This window comes from Lutra lutra, chromosome 5 (genome assembly GCF_902655055.1).
Source record: "Lutra lutra chromosome 5, mLutLut1.2, whole genome shotgun sequence".
In the NCBI taxonomy this organism is placed as follows: Eukaryota; Metazoa; Chordata; class Mammalia; order Carnivora; family Mustelidae; genus Lutra; species Lutra lutra.
This window is the reverse complement of record NC_062282.1, coordinates 24,178,279-24,200,069: the sequence shown is the minus strand read 5'-3', so window position 1 is coordinate 24,200,069 and position 21,791 is coordinate 24,178,279.

The window sequence follows — 21,791 nt, the reverse complement described above, 5'->3', positions numbered from 1 at the left end:
TGCATCCAATCAAAATCTAAACATTAGGAAAATATAATTTTCACAGTTTGGGGGCTTTTGCAAAGTGCCAGATTCCAGAACTCCTAAAATAATCTTGAGAAAGTAGTTTGCGACTTTTTAATTTTTTTTTAACTATTTTTTTAAGATTTTTTATTTATTTATTTGTCAGAGAGAGAGAGAGAGAGAGAGAGCACAGGCAGACAGAGTGGCAGGCAGAGGCAGAGGGAGAAGCAGGCTCCCCACAGAACAAGGAGCCCGATGTGGGACTCGATCCCAGGACGCTGGGATCATGACCTGAGCCGAAGGCAGCTGCTTAACCAACTGAGCCACCCAGGCGTCCCGCGACTTTTTAATTTTTGATGCTACCTCTGTGGGTGCTACATTCTCATAATATCTACTAAATGGATGAGATCATGATCATCAGTGACTCCATCACTGATGAAATTAAGATGATAAAATTTTCTAAGGATTAAACTTGTGGTCTTCAAAATGCTCTCTGCTTATTAATTAATTTTAGAAACACAGCTGCTGTGGATCGGGGTACTTTTTACTTAATTTCTAGAGATTATATTTGTTGACAACATTGATGTTTGAAACTTATAATAATTTTATTTATGGTTTAACTCATATGAGTAAAACTATTCACTCCTTGATCTAAATGTGGCAGTGCTTAAGAAATGCATGTACTTCTTTTCAATTTAATTCTATTACCTTGCTCGTGAAAATTTAATTTGGAAAAATTCCCAATAAGTTTTCCTACTTGGAAAGGAACAAAAAATGTATTGTCTTATGCAGATGTCTTATTTCAGAAATGACAAGTAAGTTTAGATAGCTGTTGAGCTATCTAATAACCTAGATTTGAATTACCCTGACAAAAATTTTGTTGATTCATATAACTATGAAATATCTAGAATTCTAAATTTGCTATAAATAATAAGAATATTAATTTATACTGCACAGGATTAGCTTTACTTTCCAGAACATAAAATGATCATTTTTCTAGACATTGATCATTATTCTCAACTAAATATCTCCATTTAAAGATTTTATTTATTTTATTATTTGAGAGAAAAGAGAACATGGGAAGGGACAGAGGGAGAGGGGGGAGAATCTCAGGCAGATGCTGCACTGAGCTCAGAGCCCAACATGGGGCTGGATCCCATGACCTAGAGATCTTGACCTGAGCCAAAAGTGACAATCTACTGAGCCACCCAGGTGCCCCAAAATAGCTACACTTAAACACTTAGTTCTGCTTAGTTTTTATTCCAAAAAGAGTTTATTTTATGAGCCTAGCAGAACAGAAGGAAATAAATTAAAACGGCAATTACAAATTCTGGCTCAGAACATGGACCAGTTGGGACTCGTAGATTCCCAGTGGCGTAGTCACTTTGGAAAACAGATTGGAAGTTTCTTAAAAAGCTACCTTCATATTATCCAGCTATATCATTCACAGGTTATCTACCTAAAGAAGTGAAAGCTATTTTCACATAAAAACCTGTGTCTGACTGTTTATAACTAATGTTAATCCTGAAGACCCAAACTGAAGACAGTACAAACATCCTTCATCTGGTATGTGGATGAACTGTGGTATAAAAGTATAATCTTAGAGTGGAAATACTACTCAGTAATGAAGACAAAGGAGCTGCTGACAGCTGACAGTGTGTGAAGGCATGGATGAAACTCAAATGAAAAAAAAACCTTACTCAGAAGCTTACATTCTCCATAATTTCATTCATAGGACATTCTAGAAAAAGCAAATGTATATAGATCAGAAACTCATGAGTGGTGGCCTAGGGGTAGATGTGGCAGAAGACAATGACTACAAAATGAAGGAATCTTTTGGGTAACGGATATCTTCTGTATCTTGGTTATGATGATAATTTTATGGTTGCATATGATTTCAAAACCTGAATCTGTACATCAAAGGAAGTGAATTTTACTACATGTACATTATAGCTCAGAAAACTCTATATATTCTAATTATATATCTTACATATGTTTCATTATATATGATTTAATCATATATATGATTTAATCATGAATTATCATCCTCCTTTTATTCCATATTATTTGCCTTATAGGAAAGGTTTCTATTGTTTTCAGAAAGTTGCCAAATAACTGTTTTGTAAGAATTACTGGTAATTATTTTGTAACAGTATCATTAAAAGACTATTTCAATTACTACCAAAGTTAACTTTTGAATGATTACAAGCAAAATGTTGGAAATAAGTGGCATATTTTATTACATTATATTAACAAAACAAGCAAATTTTCCCTATAGAACAAGAACAAGGAAAAATAACTTTCTTATGTGGGAACAAGAATCTGCAATTTACTAACAATGCCAGTTACCATCGTGAAAACTTGTTTTATTTTTAGATTATTATTTTTAAAATGAAGCATAAAGACATTTTCCTAAAAGGAAGACAAAAAAATGGAAATTATGCTCATACTACTCAATGTCATTCATTTCATTAGACTTTGTTTTGTATTCATTAAAATTACTGACTTTTCCTAGACTTGGGTATATTATATGTGGCAGCTTTGTCTCTTTTTTAAATAGTTTTGTTTGAAGTGATTTCATTTCTGTGAAAGAAGGAGAAAGCAGAGATAATTACAGCAATATGCTTTACAAGATCATGGGGTTTCAACTTTTCCATAGTTACTTCTTGAATTAGTTCTATTATAAAAATAAAACCCTTCACAGCTCATTGTCACTAGTGTTACAGCCTTAAAATGAATCACTTCTCATCTTGTCTTCTTAATGTTTGACAAGGCGCAACTACTTTTTCAAGCTTTTCAGATTAAACTTTAAAATATCCTCTTAAAAAAAGAAACCTTTCTCAGGAGAAAGGTAAGAAACTGGGCAAGTGAAAATGAATTAAATTTTTAGCTTCACAAGAAAAATTTTGATGATTAATCAATTTATTTTTATATCTGATTATCCTAGTTATCTCAATAAATCAAGCAGAACAATTCCTAATGAATACTCTATTACTTTTGAAAATTTATATATTTTAAATTAACAAGTACATACTGGTTTTCAATATGGAGCATATCAGAATACCTAAAGTATGAGAAAAGTTTCCAGAGTTCAAACGGTAATAGGCATAATATAATCATTATTTTATTACTAGATTATGGGCTAAATATCACATCTTTTTAAGAGAAGAGCTAATTTTTTGCCTGGCTTGTTAATAACCACATCTTTTCTCTCCTTTAAAACTTGAGAACTGTTTTTAATTAAAAAAAAAGCATAATCAATAATTGCAGGTTATTTTCTCTCAAGGCCCAGGCAGAAGATAGGAGACAGAGGGATTACTTACTATTGGGTTATCCACTTTGTCTTAGGGATACAAGTTTATTAAGGCATAACTGTTTTCATACCTGGATCTTACTGACTAGTAAAACTTTAATTTTTGATTCTTGATTTATATTTGTTATCTAAATTCTAAATCCTAGCAGTAGCTTTGTCCCCATTATGTAAGGAAATGGTTAGGATTCCAAGAGGAAAGTTTCTAAGATCAGCTTCATTTAGTTTTCAATTCTAATCCAGAAGATCTGATGATCAAAAGTAGAACTTTAGGAAATATCTAAAATAACACTGAAAAGAATGCAGATCTTAACACTGAGAGACCTGAATCCACAGTTCACTCAACAATAATGTAAACTTAGACAAAGTATTGAATTTTCTAGATCCTCAGTCTCTTCAGGTCTAAAACAGAAAACTAATGCCTATAATACAGATCATGTTAAAAATGGAATGAGATATGGATTATAAAATGCCTGCTCAGCAGTGGCTGCTACATGCATGCTCATTACTCAGCCAACAAATATTAGTATCACATTTATATTAAACCATGATTTCTCTCAATGACCCAGCATTCCTGAGAAGAATGTTCACTTAGGTAATCATTTATGGTCCTGGCATTTCTCATGACTTCTGCTTACTTAATATTGAGGACATCATTATCATTCATTGATTATTTTTTATCAATGAATTTATGATTTTTTATTCTAGTAACATAATTATCAAATAGATCAAAAAGATCTCATTGCTGGCAATGTTTGCGTTTAAAGCAAATAATTTCTTTTTTTTTTTTTAAGATTTTATTTATTTATTTGACAGAAAGACATCACAGTAGTAGGCAGAGAGGCAGGCAGAGAGAGAGGGGGAAACAGGCTCCCCCCCTGAACAGAGAGCCCGATGCGGGGCTGGATCCTAGGACTCTGAGATCACAACCTGACCCGAAGGCAGAGGCTTAACCCACTGAACCACCTAGGTGCCCCAAAGCAAATAATTTCTTTCATGATCTTGTCCATTTCAATTATTTGAAATTTCTTTCCAGCAGCTCTAGTCAGTCAAATCATCTGTGAACCCCTTAATGATTCAGTGTACCAGATATCTAGCTGTTCAGATGCTCCAAGAGGTAACTGTGCCCAGAGTTCAGTCCTCTCCCCACAAGCTATTGACTGGTGTAGGATTTTGAAAATCTAGCTCCCCGCCCTGCCCCCAACTGAACAGAACAAACTCTGCATTGTTTTTCATGGTCCTCATTCCTGCTTTATCTGTGAAGCCAGCACATCACCTGACTGGACTGGCTTCTTCTCCCTTCTTCACCTGCTTTCCTCCAGTCCCTTACCATATTCTTCTTGGCTTGTCTTAATAAGTCCCTTCTATAGGAAGACTTGTCTCAGATTCTGCTCCAGGGAAACTATTAGCCACTATTTGTGGTGTTAAAATACTATAGTCTAACACATGTTTATAGAGAAATGTTCTTTCTAAATTATAAACCATAGGGGCTCCTGAGTGGCTCAGTGGGTTAAAGCCTCTGCCTTCAGCTCAGGTCGTGATCCCAGGGTCTGGGACTGAGACCCGCATGGGGCTCTCTGCTCAGCGGGGAGCCTGCTTCCCCTTCTTTCTCTGCCTGCCTCTCTGCCTACTTGTGATCTCTGTCAAATAAATAAATAAAATCTTTAAAAAAATTATAAACCATAACCAAACCATTCTAAGATATATCTTTCTGCAGAGTCTTTTTTTTAATTTTAATTTTAATTTTTTTAAAGATTTTTTTTATTTTTTATTTGTATTTATTTGACAGAGAGAAATCACAAGCAGGCAGAGAGGCAGGCAGAGAGAGAGAGAGGAGGAAGCAGGCTCCCTGCTGAGCAGAGAGCCTGATGCGGGACTCTATCCCAGGACCCTGTATCATGACTCGAGCTGAAGGCAGAGACTTAACCCACTGAGCCACCCAGGTGCCCTATCTTTCTGCAATGTCTTAGTGACTCCACATCTATTGACCAAAAAATGTGAGCGGAATATTTTTTAAAGATTTTTTTTTTTTAATTTGAGAGAGAGAGAGTGAATGAGAAGGAGCAGGAGTGGGGAGGAAGGAAGAGAGAGAGAGGGAGAAGGAGACTCCCTGATGAGCAGGACCCTGAGATCATGACCTGAGCCAAAGGCAGATCCTTAACCACCAAAGGCTCCTAGGTGCCCCTGAGCAGGATATTTATAAAAATTGTTTATAAATGTGTGCTTAGTATAGATAATGTAATTTTACTTTGCAAAGAAATATCTCGTCATTATTAGCCACTGGCAAAGGCAACACAAATTATATATACCTCACAATTACACATTTATATGACTAATTTAACCTGGACTAAAAGTTCCTGAAGGCCTTATTTATATTTATTTACTTACCGTCTTTACAAATCTGTAGATCCACCTTCTTTTTTTTTTTTTTGTCAATTCTTTCCTGTTACAGTTTTCTGCCTGTATGGTATAAATATTCATTGTATGTACACTAGACAAAAAACAGTAACATAAGGATTTGTGTAAGTAGATTCATTCATAAATATAAGAATATTTTCTTTTCAATAAAGGAAATTTTGAATATTAAAATGTAAACAAATTTATCCATACAAATTTTATTTATTTTTTTTAAAGATTTTATTTATTTGTTTGACAGATCACAGAGAGGCAGAGAGGCAGGCAGGGGCTGGGGGGGGGGGGAGCAGGCTTCCCGCCGAGCAGAGAGCCCGATGTGGGGCTCGATCCCAGGACCCTGAAATCATGACCTGAGCCGAAGGCAGAGGATTTAACCCACTGAGCCACCCAGGTGCCCCTATCCATACACATTTTAAATTACTTTCTCCATTTTCATATTTCACAAACTATTTCTATATAATGGAACCAAAGACATAAACTGTTAGATGTTCAAAACAAAACTCCTGTTTCACTGAAATTCTATCATTTTTCATATTTCTTTTTCAGTACACAATTCAAAAAGAATAAATTGAAATATATCTGAACATATATTGGTGCATATCTCATATAGCACCTTAGTAAACCTGTTGCTTAAAGCTCAGAATTCTATGGATGCCTTATTAATTTTTTCTATTTTAAAAATAAATCCAATATTATTTCAAGACCCTTCCTGAATTCACCTATCTTCAATTTTCAGATTAAAAATATTGGAAAAAAATATCGCTATTTAAATCAGGTAAACTTTGTGACTTCAACCACCCATTTTAAGTATACTTAAATAACATTTTAAATTATTTTTATGGTGAGTTCTGGTATGGAATTGTAGGTTTGTGTTACTAATTATTTTTGAAAGAGTAAGAAGCTAACATTCTGTGTAATGAAGAAATTTACACAGATTGCACAAGTGACAAATGGTGGAAGGTGATCTGGAATGTAGGGAGTCAAATGACTTGAAATTTCATGCTTATTTCTATTCATGCTGCCCATATCATGTGAAATAAATAAGAGGATACTAATGTTAATGTGCATCTCTATTATATGTAAAGGATAATGTAGTTTTGAAAGTGCAAGAAAATTGCAAGGGAATCTCACAGATAATTAGAATGAAGTAAAATAGGTCCTAGGTGTTCTAAGGGGGAACATGGCATTAACTTTGGCCTTAAAGGATGAGTTAAATTCAGAAGTCAAGAAACAGTATGAACTTACACAAACTTTTTATTAGACATTTTAATTGGTTTTATGTATTTTTTTTTTTTTTTTTTTTAGATTTTATTCATGTATTTGACAGAGAGGTCACAAGTAGGCAGAGAGGCAGGCGGGGGTGGGGGAAGCAGGTTTCCCGCTGAGCAGAGAGCCCGATGTGGGGCTCGATCCCAAGACTCTGAGATCATGACCTGACCTGAAGGCAGAGGCTTTAACCCACTGGGCCTCCCAGGCATCCCAGTTTTATGTATTTTTAAAATCCGAATGTCCCTTTAGTTATTATTTCCAACTTCAGATATATGTGCTAGATATTCTCATATGCCCAAAGATATAGTAAGTATGATCATTATTCTCCTAATGTATAAAAATATAAAGTCTGGGGCACCTGGGTGGCTCAGTGGGTTAAGCCTCTGCCTTCGGCTCAGGTCATGATCCAAGGGTCCTGGGATGGAGCTCCTCATCAGGCTCCCTGCTTGGTGGGAAGCCTGCTTTTCTCTCTCCCTCTGTTTGTGTTCCCTCTCTCGCTGTGTGTCTCTCTGTCAAATAAATGAATAAAATCTTAAAAAGGAAAGAAAAAATATTAGGTCTGAAACTATATGAATGACCATCAAGAAAAGAATGGATAAAGTTGTAACTGTATAATGGAACAAACAGAGATACAGTTTGAAGTAAGAGGACATATATATGTGAGACATTATTGAAAAGATACTGAACAATATGCATTGTTTGAACCCATGTATGTAAAAAGAAGCACATTAAGTCAATATATCTTTTTATGTACAGGTTACTAAAAATGCATTTTCAAAACTCTCAAAGGAATATATCACAATTTGGTGTTGTTAGCTCTAGAGGGGAGTAGAGTTACTGTGGGACAGTACAGGTTGGCATTGTGGCAGTAACAACTAATGTGCTTTTTAAGTTTTCTTTAAAGATTTTATTATTTGTTTGAGAGACAGCAAGAGAGAGAGCACAAGCTGGGGGAAGGGCAGAGAAGAAAGGAGAAGCATGCCCTGCATTGATCAGGGAACCTAAAATATGGCATGATCCCAGGACCCCAGGATCATGACCTGAGCCCAAGGCAGATGCTTAACTGACTGAGCAACCCAGGTGCCCCTGCACTTCTTAAGTTCTTATTCTTGACAATTTTCAGTGATTAAATTTTTGTTCATTACATGTACTCAAATATTATTTAAGTATTAAAATATTACATATTGATCTAGAGGAATAAGTCCCTTGCCCAGATAGTTTTCTACTATCATTCAGAAAGTAAAGAACTAACCCTCCCCCCACCATTACTAGTACAAAAGTATATGAAACAATTGTCAATCCTTATCACCTCTCTACAGTTGATTTAGATATAGTCAGGAGACTTCAGGCAATATATACTGTTATAATAAGTTGTACAATAAATTGTAAGGAGACTGGGCACTAGTGTCTTATTACCTATCATTTTTACAAAATGTGATAGCCTGAGAAAAGTAATCATTTTTCAATCTTCATTTGTGTAATTGTACATTGTTGTTTGAATTCCCACTCTATATCAGTATGCTCTTCATTATCTGTTGAATTATCTAACGTTCCTTCTTTCCCTCTCAACATAGTTTTACTTTGTTCTCTGAAATCACTTTGGCAATATTCATTAAATATTTTGGGGTCTGGTTCATATCCTTCAGGCTCTTAAAAATACTGACACAATCCAAGGTAAATTTCAAAATTCATTAAAATTTCCAACAATTTAGTATAAAAAATTTAGGATATTGCCCAATACAAAAAAAAAAAAGGAAATGAGTGGTAAATATTATAAAGGAAGACCTTATTTAAATGATCATCTACATAGGAAGTCCAAAAGAGTCAACTAAGTAATTGTAAATAAATCAGATAATATAACAGGAGGACCACAGTGAACATTGTGTGCAAAAATAAATAGCTTTTTGGTAATCCTTTCTGGTATATGACACCAAAAAGGCATCAGAAGAAAAAAATAGGTAAATCAGACTTCATCAAAATTAACAACAACAAAAACACGCTACCAACAGAATAAAAATGCAACCCACAGAATGAAAGAAAATATTTGCAAATAATATATGATAAGATATTGATTTATAAAATATATAAAGAACTACAACTCAACAAAAATGATCCAAGCAAAAATGAGCAAAGGACCTAAATAGATCTTCTCCAAAGAAGATATACAGATGGTCAACCAGCACATGAAAAGATTTTCAACATTTCACTGGTAATTAGAAAAATGCAAATCAAAACCACAATGAGATACTACTTCACTTCCCTTAGGATGGCTATTACCACTTTGTATTTATTAGAATGGCTATTGTAAAAAAAGAAAAGAAAAAACATGTTGGAGAGGATGTGAAGAAATTGGAAACCTGTGCATTGCTGATAGGGATGTAGAATGGGGGAAGTTGTTGTGCAAAATGGTATGGGGGTCCTCAAACGAAACAAAACAAAAACAGAATTACCATATAATCAGTTGATCCAACAATTCCACTTCTGGGACTATCCCCAAAAGAATTAAAATCAGAGACTTGAATAGAGGTTGTACACTCATGTTCATATTAGTAGTATTTATAATAGACCAAATGTGGAAGCAACCCAAGTATCCAGTGATGGATGAATGGATAAACAAAATGTACTGTATAACAATGGAAAACTATTTGAAGGGAATCCTGGGGGCACCTGGGTGACTCAGTTAACCACCTGACTCTTGATTTCAACTCAGGTCATCATCGCAGGATTCTGAGAGATTGAGCCCTGCACCTGGCTCCGTGCTCAGTGTGGAGACTGGTTGAGATTCTCTTACTTTGTCCCTGTCCCTCCCACTGCTTGCACTCTTGCTCTCTCTCTAAATAAATCAAAATTTTTTTTAATTTAAATTCAATTTAATTAGCATATACTATGTCATTAGTTTCAGAGATAGAACTCAGTGATTTATCAGTTGCATACAACACCCAGTGCTCATTGTGGTCACGTGCCCTCTTTAATGTCCATCACCCAGTAACTTCATCCTTTCACCCCCATCTCCTCCAGCAACACTGTTTGTTCCCTACAGTTAAGAGTTTCTTACAGTTTTCCTCTTTTATTTTTCCTTCCCTTCTCCTGTGGTCATTTGTTTTATTTCTAAATTCCACATATGAGTGAAATAAAATATTTAAAAATAAAATCTTTAAAAAAATAAGGAAGGAAATTCTGATACATGTTACAGTGTGAATAAACCTTGACATAATGCTAAGTGAGATGAGCCAGTCACAGGACCGATATTGTATAATATCACTTATACGAGATTCCAAAGATAATCAAAATCATAGAGTCAGAAAGTAGAATGGTGGTTGTCAGGGGCAAAGGGAGAGAAAAATGGCTTACTCACTGTTTAACGGATACAAAATTTCATTTGCGGAAGATGAAACTAAAAATGAAGATGGTGAGGGTTGAACAATAATGTGAATGTACTTAGTGTCACAAAAAGGTACTACTGGTGTATTCCATTGGCTGGAGAATGTGTTGTCTAAATGGGGTATCTCTCGATGGGATGGGGCTCCCAATGTGGGGTAATGATCCAGTGGAAGCTGATGGCATTGGAGGTAAAGAATTCACTTGAGACAGAACAAAGAAAGTAAAAGTTTATTGAATCCACTGCCAGGGAGCAGGAGGCAGGACAGCAGAGTAGAGAAGGTTTGCCATGAGGTAGGAGGGGAGGGCTGTTTTTAAAGAGGGGCAATGAGGAGGTACGGCAACAAATGGAATTTTCCCTTTTTTGGTAACTGTTCCTGGTTGTAAGTAGCCCACGCATCAGTTAGGGCCTATAGATATTTTGAGGTGGGTTCCCTGATGGGCCTAAATTCAGCCAGTGGGTCACTGTGGGTCCTTTCTCATTCCACTGCTCAAGCCTGTTTGCCTAAAAGCATCCTCTACAGAGAATATTATAAAGAATTTCTCCCATGTTCCTGTTTGGATGGATGTACAAATTTTTCCTCACTGTTTTTGTGGTATCAAAACTTTCGAATAAGTTTGTTATACTCCCTACTGTATGGCAGCACCTCACCTCTCTTTCAAAGTCACCTTTCCATTTGTAAGGAGAAGCTTCCTCTTTTCCTTTCCTTTAAGATCTAGGATTCCGTTTTTGCCAAATGGAGTGATTCTGGAAATGTCTGGAAGGCAGAGGGAGGCAGAGTCCTTTCGTCTCACAAGTTGGCTATAACCAGATGCCTGGCGAAATGAGAGATGTAGAGCCATTTCTTGGTGAGTGCCTGAGAGCCACCTGTTGTGCTGTTGTCACCTGGGAAAGGACTGAAAACTCTCACAGAGCATCTTGAACACAGCGGTAGCTCCCGCATCAGTGCCACAGGCTGGAATTCCCTGTGGCTTCTCCAAAACCTACCAGCCTGACTTCTCCGGCTTCCCATGACATCCCATGCTGTTATGCTAGATCTTTCTTTTAAAACTCTATATCTGGATTACAGAGTGCTTCTGTCTCACTGACTGAATATAGATTGATGTAATTAGAAAGGCAGTTAAATTATGGTATGCATGAGATACCCTGCAGTACTTAAAAAATACAAAGTAGCCCAATGAATTCTAATTAAGAAAAAAATAATAAAGTCATAGGGAAACACAAACAGTGCTGTCCCACTTAAGGCTGTATTCAAAGAATTGTTAACAGTAGTCATCTCTAGGGAGAAAATTGGAAGGCTGGGTAAGATGAAGGGAGACATTCACATTTTTCTCTGAAACTTCTGCATCTCTTGCATCCTTTTGATAAAAATCCTAATGATACCCTTGAAATTAGAAATAACACTAAGAAGAATACCCAGAAGGCTAAAAAACACCTGACCCTTCATAAATCCCAATGACTGTTGTCTTCTACACAATTACTTCTGATGGTTATGTCCAGGACTGCTCCTTGGATTTTATTATTGCTTATAGATTATAAATATTATACACAAATGCACATGTACATGTGCATACATACACACACACACACCCCTTGCGCATGTACATGTGCATACACACACACACACACCCCCTTCCAGGAGAAAATGTATACCTCACAAAAGCATTCTCCTGACATACAATCCTAACTTTCCATTTTGGCTTTGACATTAACCCACAGTTCAGTATCACAGAGACCTATTACAAATTTCTTCAAATTTTCTTCAATCCTTCAGCCTACCTGTTCAGTTGTCTGTTTCTTTTTATTTATTTCAACTTTACCAAGAGAACCCTAAGTCCCTAAGATACTTATTTTTCCTTCATATCTTTCTGTGAAAATTCAAGCCCCCAGTCACTATTTCAATTTGATTCCTCCACTCTTAGATGAGGAAAAATGCGTTCTGTTGAAGAATATAATCCAACTCTCAGGCTGTTGTTATTTGAAGCTAATGAACTACAACCACAGCTGTTCTCTCAATGTACACTCACTATTTTCATTTTCTATAGTCCTCTCTTTTTCATTCCTGTCCAATATAATCTAAACTTCTTTTCTCATGTAAGATTTGGTATGAATCTTTCTTATTTCATAAATGTCTGTCATTCATTCTCTGAAAAATAAAAATGTGGCCACTGAATGAGTTTCTTATATTCACCTACTTGCCAAAAATAGATTTATAACAATTCAAAATTCCTGTCCTGAAATATCAGAGAGTGATTCTTTCCTACTACATTAGTATGACCTCTCCATTCTGCTTGGTTTTCCTCAGTACTTGCTCTATAGCTTTCTTTTTTCCATATATATTTCCCTTAAGCATATTCTGACTGTTCCCATTACAGGAAGTTTGACTTTAGGCACTCTTTTAAATAATCTCTAATGGATCCATTGCCTTTTACTGAAACTTCTCAAAGAATACTAATTGTTTTCTCTACTCCTTATTGCTAAGGGTTAGCATTCTTATTATATCTAAGAATAATAATGATTGTAATAAGTAGTATTTATTGAGTGCTGATTATATTCTAGGAATCTTTTAAGCCCATTAAATATTTAAAAATTTCAAATCTTGCAAAAACCCAAAGAGGTAAGTACTATTGTAATTTTAAGATTTGAAAACTGAGCTATTGAAATTTGGATAACTTGCCCAAGGTCACACAATAAGTGACAAAACCATATTTTTTTTTAAAGATTTTATTTATTTATTTGACAGAGAGATCACAAGTAGGCAGAGAGGCAGGCAGAGAGAGGAGGAAGCAGGCTCACCGCTGAGCAGAGAGCCCAATGTGGGGCTTGATCCCAAGACCCTGAGATCATGACCCGAGCCGAAGGCAGCGGCTTAACCCACTGAGCCACCCAGGCGCCCCGACAAAACCGTATTTTAAGCCAAACTGGTTGACTCCAGAATCCAGCATTTTTTTTTTTTTTTTAAAGGATTTTACTTATTTATTAGAGAGCACATGCATGAGAGAAAGAGAGAGAGAGAGCATGTACAGGAGAAGAGAGAAAAGCAGATTCCCCACTGGGCAGGGAGCCCAACATAGGGCTCAATCCCAGGACTGGGATCATGATCTAAGCCAAAGGCAGATGCTTACCTGACTGAGCCACCCAGGCACCCCCAGAATCCAGCATCTTGATCATTATGTGGCACTACCTCTCAACTGCATTGATTAGTGAAATAATTTGCTTCTTTAAACAGGGAGGAGATTTTGTTTGGTTGATGACTTACAGGAATGGGTGATATTCTATTATTCTAAACTTTGCATTTGTGTAAGCATTTTTACATTTGATAAAATTTTTAAAAATAACCTCATCACAGTGGTCCATTTAGGGATCATTCCTAAGATTCTAACTGGTTCTCTTGCCTTTGGTTTATAGCTTACCTAAATAGAAACTTATTAAAATTTTCCACAAAGGTTATGAAAGGATTCTGAAACTCTCATTTTATTTTTCTGAGAGTAACATTACTCCTAGAGCTTTTACATTTTTTCCAATCAGTGCAATTTATAAGGTTTGAGACTTTCTTGAATCATGTCTCAGTGGACATCATTAGGATGAACATTGGCCTTCAGCAAAATACCACACGCTATAGAAGTTTCTAGGTGGAAGACTTGAATACAATTCTAAACAATATCTAGGCACTTTTACCTGTGCCTTTATAGAACGATAGAAAGCTTTATCATCTAAAGGTGGTAAGACTCTTCCACAGACTAACCAGGGGTACCACACCAGGCATTTAGTGTCTGTTGACAAAAACACATGGCAGATATTGAGTGACTTTCAGCAAATGGCCAGGTGTTCTGAAGGCTGTTAGTACTTTCTACAGAGAAACACAACTGTGGATGAATGTTGAAATTCAATTAGAATTCCATTTTGCCTCATTTGGCTAGACAGATACAACCTATCTATGGACATACATGAATTAACCACAAGTAAAGAGGATTCCTAATCAGGAATTTTAAGCTTTTGGTTTTCTGTCAACCATCTTGTAAAGAGTGTACTGTGACTTTAGCAGGATCTGCTTGAGGAAAAAATGGCAATAATATATTGTTCTATCCATTCTATACTCTAAGGGGAATGATTATATGCCAGTATCAGATGCCTTAGGCAATATTTGTCTTCAGGTTCCACCATGATAATATTATTCAAGAGAGAAGTGCCACTTTGATTTGCCAGTAAAGAGTGGACTGAACTCTATGTTTGAAAGTACAGCCCTTAGAAACACTTCTATATTTCTCTGCTGTGATTCACTCTTTCTTGGTATCACTGTAAATTCAGAAAATGATTATGTAGTCTTGGGTTTTGCTATTCTAACATCATTATCCAGAAACAAATGCAGAGTTTCTCAGTCTGGAATTCTGTTCTCTTAGATATTCATATAACCACTTTTTTTTTTTTTTTTTTTTTTTTTTGGTTATTCACTTATCAGCCTAATAATTGTGTCCTTAGGCTTTCCTTTATCACCCACATTTCTGATTTTTGTTTCTTCATTAGAATTTAAGCTTCATAAGAACAGGAAAATTTTCATCTTCCTATAATACCTAGACTGATATATAATACATATGATTCAGTGACTCTCTAGTATAATGTTTGGCACAAAATACGCATTCAACATTGATTTGGTGAATGGATGAATCATCAGTACTACATTTTTTAATGCATGGAGTTGAAATCTGAATTTCACAGAAAGTTCATGAAATAATGAAAATACATTGATCAGTTTGCCTTTCACAATAGGTATTGATTAAGTAAATGAAACATTGCAAATGGTATTTACTGTGAAGATTGAGACAGGATTCTGACAACTACGTGATAATGTTGGATGCCAGGATTCTAAAAATAACCAAAAAAAAAAATATATATATATATATTGTGCAAGGTTTCATCTCAAGTCCTCAAATAATTCTATTAAGTAAAGCTGTTGTTTCCAATTTTGGGACTTAAAATATACATTACTGACATCACATTAAAAATTCAAGTTTAGGGCTGCCTGGGTGGCTCAGTGGGTTAAGCCTCTGCCTTTGGCTCAGGTCATGATCTCGGGATCCTGGGATCGAGTCCCGCATTGGGCTCTCTGCTAGGTAGGGAGCCTGCTTCCTCCTCTCTCTCTCTTTCTACTTGTGATCTCTCTCTCTGTCAATAAATAAAATCTTTAAAAAAAACAAGTTTCAATCTGTATAGTCCAAAATACAAAATCTGGCTTTTAACATGTTAATGTATATGGGAAAAAAAAAATCAGGTTTTCTGTTGTTAATGAAAGTTAATGTTGTTAATTTCATTTGTTAATGAAATTGAAATAAAAGTAATTGGGTATTTCTACATTAATTTTTTGTAAGATTTCCAATTTGAAATATAATCTCTTATGCTATGTATAATTGTGTAAAAGTAATATACTTGTATTTAAAGAAGCAAAAATAGTGATTATGATTTGGCAATGATATCCTTACACCCAGCATATACTCATTACCTGCTTGGCAAATGCCCATAGGAATTTAGGTTCTCAGCCCAAATGTTAAAACCCTTACTGAGAATACTAAGATGGGAATTATTTCCTGTCTTACATTTTGCAAGATATCTTTATTTCCCATGGAGGCAGTAAATAATTATTTAACCATGCATTAAAGTGCTTATTGGTCTTCTCAGCTTGATGGAATTTAATAAAAACCAAAATAAAACCAACCACAACATACTCCTTCAGCACCTTTGACATGATGATCATAGTAAGGACTTGATTGAATTCTAAGGCTGGGATTTTTTTTTTTTAATTCTTATTTTGTTTTACTTATTTTCCATCAAAAGGAATGAAACATGTGACTCTGTTCTTTCAATAACATAATATATAATTCCCATCAATAGAGCCACCAAAATGTAAGAAGGCTCAAAATCTGCTTATGATGAAGCACAGTTTGCTCACTTGAATAATGTTTTTGCTAAAAGAAAGACTTACCCCTGGATTTTCCAATAGATCTTGCTCACTTTGACAATCCTGAAGATCCCTACCTGGACTCCTAGTTTTAGCTTTGTTACAGGAGTAAAAAAGCAGAAATTTGCTGTAGGTATTATTACTTTCTTCATCAGTCATTGATAAATATTTTTGATCATATCCAATTTGTGTAAACCAGAGGTATTGTATATCTGGTAGCAAGGTAGGGGCCTTTGTGCAAAGGGTGATTAAGAATTTAGCCAGTCTGTGGAATTCATTGACTGAATCTTGGTCATCACCATATTCCCTAAGCTGAAGTTATTAGTTTTAGAGGGTTCTCAGTCCATAGAATTTGGCATCCCCACAGTTCCAACACCCTCCCCCCCCAAAACACTGCATGTCTCTGTTTTCACACATGGACTTGCTTAGCTTGGATCCTGCCCCTTACCAAGTCTTAGGTAGAATCTTTTCATCTCTAATGAAACCTCTACTTCTGCCCCCTTACTGGCTTACTGGCTGTCATCCTGCTCTGAAATGCACTTCTGCTTTCATTGTGTTTAATGATCCCTATTAACATGCTTTACCCATCACTTTCTCGACCAGTGGCTATTGCCACAGAAATCAAGACCTAATTCACTATTTCTCTTGGAGTTAGGACAAATACAATTTGTCTTTGAGAGACCAGTGCTTAATTATTATAGTATTCCTGATTTTTGTTGTGCCTCCTCTCAATTTCCTTCCCTTCTCCGTGGGGTCAAGTTGAGTATTCAACAACTTGGTAGATGATCCTAGTAGGACAGATTTTAAGACATTACAGATGTTTTTGAATTCCAGGCAAGAAAATTATGCGTGTTTTTTTTAATAGGAAATAAAAAGTCATTGTGAAACTTTGAAGAGGGCAGTAAAAATGATTAAAGTTACTCTTGAGGAAACTTGTGAATAGTGTGACTTTGTGAAGGGAAAATGGAAGCAAGGACAGGCGTTTTGTTGTGTTCCAGTTAAGAGTACAAGGGCTTAAAAACTCTTAACAACAACAACAACAAAATAAACAAAACAAAACAAAACAAAACACCAGTGACTGGTAAAGAGAACTTTACCACTTTCTTTCTTTTTTTTTTTAAATATTTTATTTATTTGACAGAGATCACAAGTAGGCAGAGAAGGAGGCAGAGAGAGAGAGAGAGGGGAAAACAGGCTCCCCACTGAACAGAGAGCCTGATGCGGTGCTTGATCCCAGGACCCTGGGATCATGACCTGAGCTGAAGGCAGAGGCTTTAACCCCCTGAGCCACCCAGGTGCCCCCCCCCCACTTTCTCTCTCTTTATGGAACATTTCAAACAAACAAGTTGACACAAACATTTTAGCAGATTTTTTTTTATCTTTATTTATTGTGGTAAGAACTTTTAACACGAGTTCTAAACTGTTAAATTTTTAAGTGTACAATACACTATTGTTAACTATAGGCACAATGTTGCACAGCAGATCTGTTCACTGATGACAGGATCTTATGTGTAGAAAAATCTACAAACAAGCAAAAACTTAGTAAAAGAACTCCATACTTATTATAGGTCTCCTCAGGATTTCTCTTTCTTCATGATTGAGCCTTGGTAGGTTATATGTTTCTAGGAATTCATTTCTTCTAGGTTATTTAGTTGGCATAAAATTATTCATAATAATCTCCTAGAATCATTCTGATTTTTGTGTCACCAAATGTAATGTCTCCTTTCATTTCTGATTTTGAGTTTTCTCTCCTTATTCATAACTAGTCTAGCTAAAGGTTTATCAACTTTATTTATCTTTTCAAGAAAATACTCTTAGTTCATTGACTTTTTCTGTTTTTCTATTCTCCATTTCATTAGTCTATTTCTCTCTTTCTCTAGGTTTCATTACTTCCTTCTGCTAACTTTCGATTTAATTTTGTTCTTTTTCTAGTTTTCTGTAGTGTAAACTTATTTATTCCAGGTCTTTATTTTTTTCTTTTTGAGTGTTTACTGCTATGAACTTCTCTTTTGTTATTGTTTTGGCTGTGTCTCATAAGTTTTGACATGTTCTATTTTCATTTTCTTTTGTCTCAGGATAGTCCCTATTTTTAAAAAAATTTTTGGCTATTCAAAAATATATTTAATTTCCACATATCTGTGAATTTCTCAGTTTTTTTTTTTTTCTGCTATTGGTTTCATTCTACCATAGTTAGAAAAGATATTTGGTATATTTTCAATCTTCTTAAATTTGTTAAGACTTGTTTTGTGACCTGCAATTTGATATATCCTTAAAAAAGATGTAAGTACTCTTGAGAAACTATGTATTCTGCTGCTGTTTGGTGTAATGTTCTGTGTGTCTGTTGTGTCCATTTGGTCTATACCATTGTCAAGTCCACTGTTTCCTTGTTGATTTTCATTTGGCTGATTTTTGTCCATTATTGGAAGTGGGGTATTAAAGTTGTATACTATTATTGTAATACTATTTCTCTCTTTGGTTCTTTCAATATTTGCTGTGTATAATGTTTGTTCTGATGTGTTCATATATATTTATAATTGTCATTTTTGTATATTTTAATATATTTATAATTGTGTTTATGTATTCCTGTTGAATTGTCCCTTTTAACATTTACATAGTATGACTTTTCTCCTTGTAACAGTTTTTGAGCAGAAGTCTATTTTGTCTGATATAAGTATATCCAAGGCTGTTCTCTTTACAGTGTCATTTGCATGGACTGTGTGTGTGTGTGTGTGTGTGTGTGTGTGTGTGTATATATATCTTAATATATATTTCTATATATTAAATATATTTCTATATGATATATATTATTTTAAATATATAAATACAATATATTTCTATTTATAATATAAATATAGTATATATATTAAATATATAAATACAATATACAAATATAAATATATGTAATTTATATGTAATCAATATATTAAATATAAATATATATTTTAATACATATTATCTAAAAATAAATGTGTATATATATATATATTTAAGATTTTATTTATTTGAGAAAGAGAGAGAAAGCATGAGTAGTGGGGAGGGGCAGAGGGAGACAGAAAAGTAGACTCCCCTCACAACACAGGACTTGTTCCTGGGACTGCAGGATCATGACCTGAGCTAAAGATAGATGCTTATCTTACCAAGCCACCCAGGTGCCCCTGGAATATCTTTTTGCATATCTTCACTTTCAGCCTATGTGTGTCTTTGAATCTAAGGTGAATTTCTTCGTGTGCCTGGATGCTCAGTTGGTTAAGCGACTGACTCTTGATTTCAGCTCAGGACATGATCTCAGGGTTGTGAGATTGAGCCCTGTGTTGGGCTCCCTGCTGGACATAGAGCCTGCTTAAGATTATTTCTCTTGAGGCGCCTGGGTGGCTCAGTGGGTTAAAGCCTCTGCCTTTGGCTCAGGTCATGATCCCAGGGTCCTGGGATGGAGCCTTATCAGGCTCTCTGCTCAGCAGGGAGCCCATTTCCTCCTCTCTCTCTGCCTGCCTCTCTGCCTACTTGTGACCTCTGTCTGTCAAATAAATAAATAAAATCTTAAAAAAAAAAAAATTCTCTCTTTTTACCCCATCCGCCTGCCCCCTTCTCCTACTCACATGTGTTTTCTCTGTCTTAAAAAAAAAAAAAAAAAGGTGAGTTTCTTGTTCGCAGCATGTGGTTCCATATTTTTTATTCATTCATCCACTCTATGTCTTTTGATTGGTGGATTTAAACCGTTTGCATTCACTGTAATTATTGATAGGGAAGGATTTCATCTTGTTTCAGGTTGTCTTAGAGTTATTTTGTTTTTCTTGCTTCCATTGTGTTTTGTTGATTTTCTGTGTTATACTTTGATTCCTTTCCTTTTTGTAATATCTATAGGATGTGTGTGTGTGTGTGTGGTGTGCGATGGGGTTTGCATAAAATATCTTATAGTTATAATGGTCCATTTTAAGCTGATAACAACTTAACCTTGATCACATACAAATTCTTTGCTTTAACTTTTCCTCCCCCAAACTTTGTTATTGATGTCATAACTTACATCTGATTTTATTGTGTATCTATTAACATACTTTATAGTTATTTTTGATGCTTTTGTCTTTTAACTTTTATGCCACAATTCAAAGGGATTTATCCACCACCATTGCTATAATATTCTGTTTTTCTCTATATATTTACCTTTACTGGTGTGTTTTAGACTTTCTTAATCTACAGTGTTGCTATTTAGCATCTTTTCAACTTGAAGAACTCCTTTTAGCATTTCTTGTAAGTCAGGTCTAGTGGCAATGATTTTCTTAGCTTTTATCTGTCTGAGAATGTCTTAATATCGCCTTCAGTTGTGAAGTTTTGCTATTTATAGTATTCCTGGTTGGTAGGTTTTTATCTTCTTCTTCTTTTTTTTTTTTTTTTCTTTTAGTACTTTGAAAATATCATCGCAGTCCCTTTTTTTGTATAAGTTTCTGGTGAGAAATCTGCTTCTAATCCTATAGAGTTTCCCTTGTAATTGACAAGTTGCTTTTACTTGCTGCTTTCAATATGACTTCTTTGTTTTTGTCTTGACAATTTGATTATAATTTGTCTTGGTGTGGGTTTCTTTGGATTTATCTTATTAGAATATTGTGGGTGGATCTGGATGTCCCTACCCTTCACATATTTGGTAAATTTTTAGTCATTATCCTTTGAATAAGTTTTCTGGACCTTTCTCTTTCTTTTCCCCCACCCTACCCCTGGGACTTCCATAATTCATTTGGTGGTATGCCATAAATGCCTCAGGCTTTCTCCCCCCACTTTTTTTTTTTTTTTCCTTTTTCTCCTCTGACTAAATAATTTCCAATGACTTGTCTTTAAGTTTACTGATCCTTTCTTCTGCTTGAGCTAGCATGGTATTGAATTCCATTTGTGAATTTTTCAGTCTAGTTATTGTTTTTCTTCAGCTCCATGATTTGTTTGGTATATTTTTCTTATCTTTTTATTGAAAATATCACTTTGTTTATGGATTATTCTCATGACCTTAGTAAGCATAAATATGATAGTTAATATGAATCTTCTGTTAGGTAAATTATACATCTCTGCTTAATTAGAGCCTGTTTCTGAAGATCTATCTTTTTTAATTATTTGGAAAACATTTCTCTGTTTCTTCATTTTCATGACCTTATATTGATGTCTGTGTATTAGACAAAACAGCTACCTCTCCTAGGGTTCATGGATTCATCCTATACTGGAAAAGAGCTTCGCCAGTAAGTCTGGCCAGATATTCTCAAATCTTTATGTTAGTCCAAAATACTTTCTTTGTTTTTAGAGGCCTCCAAGCATTTTGGGTACCCACACTACTATGAGATAACAGAGACTGAAGCTAATTCCTCAGGCAGCGCCCAGATAAATTGTGTTGTTGGATGTTTGGTGCATCTCTCTCCCTCCCCTGGGAGAAACTGAGACCTGGGGTTTTTCAACTCCTAGCTCTGTGCTAGGCCAGAGAGAGTAGT